Source organism: Narcine bancroftii, chromosome 5, assembly GCF_036971445.1.
Source record: "Narcine bancroftii isolate sNarBan1 chromosome 5, sNarBan1.hap1, whole genome shotgun sequence".
Lineage (NCBI taxonomy): Eukaryota > Metazoa > Chordata > Chondrichthyes > Torpediniformes > Narcinidae > Narcine > Narcine bancroftii.
Genome location: NC_091473.1, coordinates 211,435,198 through 211,442,841, shown reverse-complemented (window position 1 = coordinate 211,442,841; position 7,644 = coordinate 211,435,198).

The window sequence follows — 7,644 nt, the reverse complement described above, 5'->3', positions numbered from 1 at the left end:
GGTATGTGCTTAAAATGACAGGTCCAAAATATCAGATTAAATTGATTTATAGTACCCCCTTACTAATAATAACAAATCATCCTTGGGGATGTTTAGGGGAACTAGACAGGGATGTTCCCTAAACCCTTTGCTATTTGATCTTGCTTTAGAACCTCTGGCAATAGCCCTTAGAGACACTCATGAGGTTCATGGGATTGTCAGAAATGGAGTTATTCATAAGGTTTCTTTGTATGCAGATGTCCTATTAGTTTATATTTCAAATCCCAAAAGATCTGTCGCAGCTATGTTATCTGTGTTTTCTCAGTTCAGCTCTTTCTCTGTATATAAATTAAACTTTCATAAAAGTGAACCTTTTCTGATTAATATGCAGGTCCTTATCTACACTGAAGTTCCATTAAAGATTTTCAGAGAAAATTTCACATACTTAGGGGTTAAAATTATTAAATGATTTAAAGATTTACATAAACTCAATTTTGCTCCTCCATTTGAGTATGTGAGATTGTCTTTTTCTAGATTATCTCCTTTATCATTATCTTTAATAGGTCATATTAATGCAGTTAAAATATTACCTCAGTTTTTATATCTATTTCAAGCGATTCCAGTTTTCATCCCGAAGTCTCTTTTTATAATATTAACACAAAAATTTCTTCCTTTATTTGGAAGATCAAAAACTTTAGAATTAGTAAATTTCATTTCCAAAATTGAAAAAAAGATGAAGGTACAGCCCTACCTGATTTTACATTTTAATAAAATGTAATATTCGTTATCTACCTTTTTGGATTTTTATTCTGTCAAATGGGATCGTCCACTATGGACTGATTTAGAATTCTAATCTATGCAGCAGTATTCAGTGGCCTCTTTATTGGGTACCTCTTTTCCATTTAGTTTTTCCAAGATCAATTATCCAATACTCAAATATTATATTTCAAATCTGGTTCCAATATAGGATTTTTTAAATTTAAAAAACTTGATTTAACTAGTGCTATCTCATAATTGTTTTTTAAACTATCAATAATTGATCAATCCTTCTCTATATGGAAAATGAAAGGTATTATTTTCTTTTGCAAATTTATTTAATGTCTTTTGAACAGCTGGCAATTAAATATGACTTAGCAAATTTTTTTAGATATTTACTTTATGATAAGATTGAAAAGGCCTGGGGACTGGAACTTGCAAGACCTTTGTTGGAGAATCTATGGGACAAAATTCTTAAACTGGTGAATACATCTTCAATATGTGCCCACTATTCATTTATCCAATTCATAGTGGTGCATTGTGAATTAGATTTTGCCCTTGTGACTAAGGGGATTAGGGGGTCTGGAGAGAAGGCAGGTACTGGGTACTGATTTGAAAATCATTCACGATCAAAATGAATGGTGGTGTAGGCTTGAAGGGTCAAATGGCTGACTCCTAAACCTATCTTCTATATTTCTTTTTTTTTAAACTTTATTTATTCATTCAAAATACAGATAATAAGTAACATATATAACAATAAACTAAATATGAATTATATATTTTAAATATATAAAAGAAAAAAGAAAGAAAAAAAAAAGAACCCCCCCCCTTTCAGCCAACTCTCCTAAGGAGAGCCATAAAGAGAGAAAAAAAATAAAGAAAAATTAAGATCTAATCAATGTAATCAAAATGTAAATATTCTGAATATAACAGCCACTTATTAATAAAGAAACTATAGTTATCATGTGAAACATGTGATTTTTTCCATTATTAAACAATATTTCATCTCATTATGCCATCTATTAATATCAATCATATTTGTATCTTTCCACGTACTAGCAATACATTTTTTCGCAACAGATAATGCTAAATATACAAAAGCAAGTTGAAATTTATCTAATCCCAGACCTTTCAGAGGTTGCAAACTACCCAATAAAAATACTGTCGGATCTAAAGGTATTTTAATCTTATACAGGTATTCCAGAAACAATTGTACTTTCTTCCAAAAAGATTGGAACCAAACCGTGTGAAAAAAAGTTCCAACAGCATTACCACATTTAAAACACAAATCTGATTCATGAAAACCATATTTTTTTTTTTGCTTTTCAAGTGTTAAGTATAATTGAATTAAAAAATTATAATTAATCATTGCATAACATGCATTTATCAGTCTAGTTACACTATCATAACAAATATCTGACCAATCATCCTCGGAAAAAATAAAACCAATTTCCGCTTCCCATTTACCTTTAGATTTATCCCAACTCTTTTTATCCATACCATCCTGTAATATTTGATACATAACTGATATATAACCCTTCTCTGGTACCTTCATAAGAAAAGTCTCAAATTTAGTCATTTCAGATAAAATCATATCTCTACCAAACACATGCTTTACCAAGGATCGAATTTGATAATAAAGAAACAAAGAATTCTTATCAATACCATAACTGTCCCTCATCTGATCAAAAGATAAAAATTTACCTTCTTTAAAACAATCTCACAAATTTTCCACACCTTTAAATCTCCAATATAATAAACTTCGATTATGTATTGAGAAAGATATAAGTTGATTATTATACAACGGAGTCAAGGCCGACAATTCACCACTAGAACCTATCATTTTATTTTTCTTTGTCCATAGCTTCATTAAATGTTTTAATATAGGTACATTATGTTGCTGTAACAAACTTACATTCCGTCTAAACAAAAATTGATGTATTTCAAATTCAAAAATATTTGCCATCTCAATTTTGGCCCAACTAGGGGGCGTTTCCAAATCCATCAATGAACTAATAAATTTAAGTTGGGCTGCTTCATCATAATTTTGAAAATGTGGTAAATGTAGTCCCCCCCTAGGTCATATTTCCAAGCTAATTTATTCAAGGCTACTCTTGAAAATTTACTGCTCCATAAAAACTCCCTAACCATCTATCTTCTATGCTTCTATGATTACACCAGGGTCATTACATATTTTATCAAAACAGATGAGTGTGTGGAGGAGTGTGTTCCCACCAAATCGTTCAGCGTTTTCCCCAACCAGAAGCTCTAGAGATGAACAATGACACCCAGAACCTGCTGAGAGCCAGCTCACAGGAATTTGAGTTCTGAGATCCAGAACATTATGGAAAGAGCAGGTATGACCTCGGAAAAGCCTTCTCCTGGGAGAAATTGAGATTACGGGTGAGAATGGAAATAATAAAGGATACCCTACAGCTGTGGCAGGGACAAAATTACCTAAACTGCCTCAAAGCATAATCCTGTGCAATAGGGGACAGCAAAGCTTCAGTCCTAGATGAACTCAATCCCTTCTACAGCTGATTTGACCACCAGAATGAGGAAGAATTACTGCACACTCCCATCTACCCAGATGATGTGTGGGCTGTCTTCAGGAGAGTGAATCCAACTAAAGCAATGAGTCCAAATGGGTTATCTGGCTGAGTACTGAAAAGCTGAACTGACCAACTTGCCAAAGTATTCAGATATCTTCACTATCTACTTCTGGTATGGCGTGGTACCCACCTGTTTCAAACAGGTTTCAATTGTACCTATGCCTAAGAACCATAGAACATTACAGCACAGGAACAGGCCTCTTCAGCCATTCTAGTCTGTGCCAACCCTTTTTTTGCCTAGTCCCACTGACCTGCACCCAGTCCATAGCCCTCTATGTTTCTTCCATCCAAGTTCCTGTCCAAATTTTTTCTTATATGTTTAAATTGAGCCCCCATTCACCACCTCAGCTGGCAGCTCATTCCACACTCCCACCACTCTCTTTGTGAAGAAGTTCCCCCAAAATTTTCCCCTTTCACTCTTAACCCATGTCCTCTAGTTTGTATCTCACCTATCCTCAGTAGAAAAAACTTATCTACAGTTACTCTGTTGATTCCCCCTCATAATTTTAAATACCTCTATCAAATATCCCATCATTCTTCTACGATCCAGGAAATAAAGTCATAACTTGTTTAACCTTTTCCCTGTAACTCAGTTCTTGAAATCTGGGCAACATCCAAGTAAATTTTCTCTGTTATCTATCTTATTGATATATTTCCTGTAGTTAGGTGACCCAAACTACACACAATACTTCAAATTTGGCCTCACCAATGTCTTGCACAACTTTAACATAACATCTCAACTGAGTGAATACTGATAAAAACATTTTAAGACCTCTCCCATCTCTTATGGCTCCATACAAAGCCAACCACTCTGATCTTCAAGGGGACCAATTTTGTCCCTTGCTATTCTTTTGCTCTTAATATACATATCAAAACCCTTTGGATTTTCATTCACATTGCTTGCCATAACCACCTCAAGTCTTCTTTTGGCCTTCCTGATTTCTTTCTTGAGTTTCTTCTTGCATATTTTATACTCCTCAAGCACCTCATTTGCTCTGTGGTGCCTATACCTGCTATACACTTCCCTCTTCTTCTGAACAAGATCCCCAAAATCTCTCAAAAACCAAGGTTCCTTGTGCCTGTTAACTTTCCTTTAATCCTGACAGAAACATACAAACTCTGTACTCTCAAAATTTCACCTTTGAAGATCCTCCACTTACCTCTAATTTAGATTCTCAACCAGAGGCCCAGACTTATCCTTCTCCATAATTAATTTGAAACTGATGGGATTATGATCATTGGACCCAAAATGTTCCCCTACACATATTTCTGTCACCTGACCTGTCTTGATCCAAAATTGCACTCTGTCTGGTTGGTACCTCTATATATTGAGTTAGAAAACTTTCCGGAACACATTTGACAAACTTCAAGCCATCCAGCCCTTTTACAGTAAGGGAGTGTGGAATGTGTGGAATATGTGGAAAGTTAAAATCTCTGATTATCACAATCTTATGATTCCTTCAGCTGTCTGTTATTGTTCTACAGATTTGCTCCTCCAATTCTCACTGACAATTGGTCCGTCTATAATACAACCCCATGAGTGTGGTCATACCTTTCCCGTTCCTCAGCTCCACCCATATAGCGTCAGTAGGCGAGCCTTCTGGTCTGTCCTGCCTGGCACAGCTATGATATTTTCCCTGATGAGCAATGCCACTCCTCCCCCTTTCACCCCCACCCCCCTCCCCGGTTCTATAGCTTTTAAAGCAACAGAAGCACAGAACTGATTGGTATTGTAAAAATAAATTGCTCACACTGTAAACATATAAACAAATAAAAGAACTAAACAGATAATGAATGTAAACAAACTGACTACAATAAAGAGAGAACAAAGTGCACAATTAAGAAACCTAAGTAAAAACACACACAAAGCTGAAGAAGCTCAGCAAGTCAAGCATGTGTATTTTATGTAGTAAAGGTAAAGATACATAACCAATGTTTCGGCCTTGAGCCCTTTATCAAAGTATGAGAAAATGCCGGGAAGCATCTGAACAAAGGAGTGTGGTTTGGGTTGGGGGGAGATGAGGGTTGGGTGGGGTGGCAAAGACAGGAGATGATAGGTGGAGAAAGGAGGGAGGGGACAGCAGCAATGACTGATGGATGGAGGAAATGGAAAGACAGGAAAGGGGGAGGGGAAAGAAAAGGCGAGCGTGTTTCTTCAAAATTGCACTCTGGAAGGTAGTAAAGTCAATGTTCATGCCATCTGTCTGGAGAGTGCCCAGGCAGAAAATAAGGTGGTGTTCCTCCAATCTGCGGGTGATCAGGGTGGGATAGTACACAAGACCATGGACAGATACAGGTGTGTGAGGGAGTGTGTCTTGGAATTGAAATGGTTGGCCACTGAGAGGTTGCTGTGCTTGTAAATGGAGTGAAGGTGCTGAGTGATCACCCCATCTGCAACTGGTCACTCCGATGTAGAGAAGGCCACAAAGGGTGCACTGACCAGATGCAGTAAGCAAGTCCTCTGGAAGTGTTGTTTCACGTGAAAGGACTGTTTGGGACCCAGGACCATGGTGAGGGTTGAGGTGTGGGTGCAAGTGATGCATTTCCTGTGGGCACGGGAAGGTGCTGGGGGTACGATGGGTGGGGGAGGGCTGTGCACATGAGGGAATCACGAGGGAGTGGTCTCTGCGGAAGGCCAAGAGGGGAGAAGGAGAAATGTGTCTGGTGGAGGGATCCTGTGGTAAGTGCTGGAAATTCTGGCAGATAATGTGTTGGATGTGGAGGCTGGTGGGGTGGTAGGTGAGAATGAGGGGGATTCTATGTTTGTTGCATCTGAGGGCAGAGAGGGGGCCAGGGCAGATGAGCAGGAGAAGGTCTGTCTCACTGGAGAGCTGATATCTTATGTATCATCTCATATTTATTTTCTCTTTTAATTTAATTCACTTTATTTACAATTAAGTGCTCGCGAAGTAGAGCATTTCTGCATTGTTCAATGAGTGTGATAATGAACTCATCATCATTGCATTCCTTAAGTGATGATCATCTCAACATAAAACGTTGCCTGTTCGTTTCTCTCCACGGACACTGCCCGACCCACCGAGTCCCTCCAACTTTTCTCTGCTCCAGATTCCAGCATCTGCAGCTGATCGGCAGTGACCATGGGGATCCATAGGGGAGACTTTGTCACAGGGGTGGACAGATCGGAGAGGACGTGGGACTTCCAGGAGAGTGACTGCTCTTTCCATTCCAGCGGTGGTGGCCGATGGGGTTCAGGGTGGGAAGGCATAAACGCAGGACCATATTGGAGTTTGTGCAATACACAAATGTTCAGAAGAAACTGAGCAGGTCAAGCACAAAGAGATATAACCAACAAATCAGGTCTGAGCCCTTCATCGAGGTATGATCATGGGTCTGAGACCTTGCTGAATGCATAAGTCAGTGGCTTGTGGTCTGTGCAGACGATGAAAACCCTTCCTTCTAACGTAGCAGAAATGTTGTATTGCTGGCACAGGGCCAACAGCTCATGGCTGAATGCACTGTATTTGAGTTCTGGTGTCCAGAGATGTTTGCTGAAGAAGGCGAGGAAGCGCCACTGTTCATTGACCCTCTGCTCAAGCATCGCGCTGACTGCTCTATCCAATGCGTCTGCTGTAAGGGCCGGGGGGGGGGGGGGCGGGAGGGTGGGGGAAGAAAGAATAAGGATGAGCCAAAGATGTGGCCTCCGCTAGTGGTTTTAGTTGCCTGGAATGCTTCAACGGTTTTGTGTGACCAATTGAGCGCCTTGTCGCTGAGTTTGATGAGGTCAAATAGGGGTTGCATGAGAGAAGGAAACAACGATAAAAGTTTGCCATCACTAGGAATTCTTGTAGGCCTTTGATGGTGCTCGGTCTGGAGAATCGTTGGATGGCTTCCACCTTATCCAGCGGTGGTGTGGGACTCTCACGGGTGATATGGTTTCCAAGGAAGTCAATTATTTTCAGGCCGATTTGGCACTTAGCTGGGTTCACTGTGAGTCTGAACTCCTGCAACCTGTCGAAAAGGCAAGTCAGGTGCATCTTGTGTGTGCTGGAGTCGGGGATAGCGATGAGAATGTCATTCAGATAGGCAAAAAAGAAATCTAAGTCCCTGCCAACCACGCTCATGAGATGCTGAAACATCTGGACTGTGTTCTTTAATCCAAAAGGCATCCGGAGGAACTTGAAAAGACTGTAAGGTATAATAATGGCCATTTTCAGGACGTCATTAGGAATCTGAAATCTGATGGTACCCCTCAATGAGGTCCACTTTCAAGAAAATTCAGGAACCCTGGAGCCATGTAGTGAAGTCTTGGGCGTATGGGATGGGGTATCTATCTGGG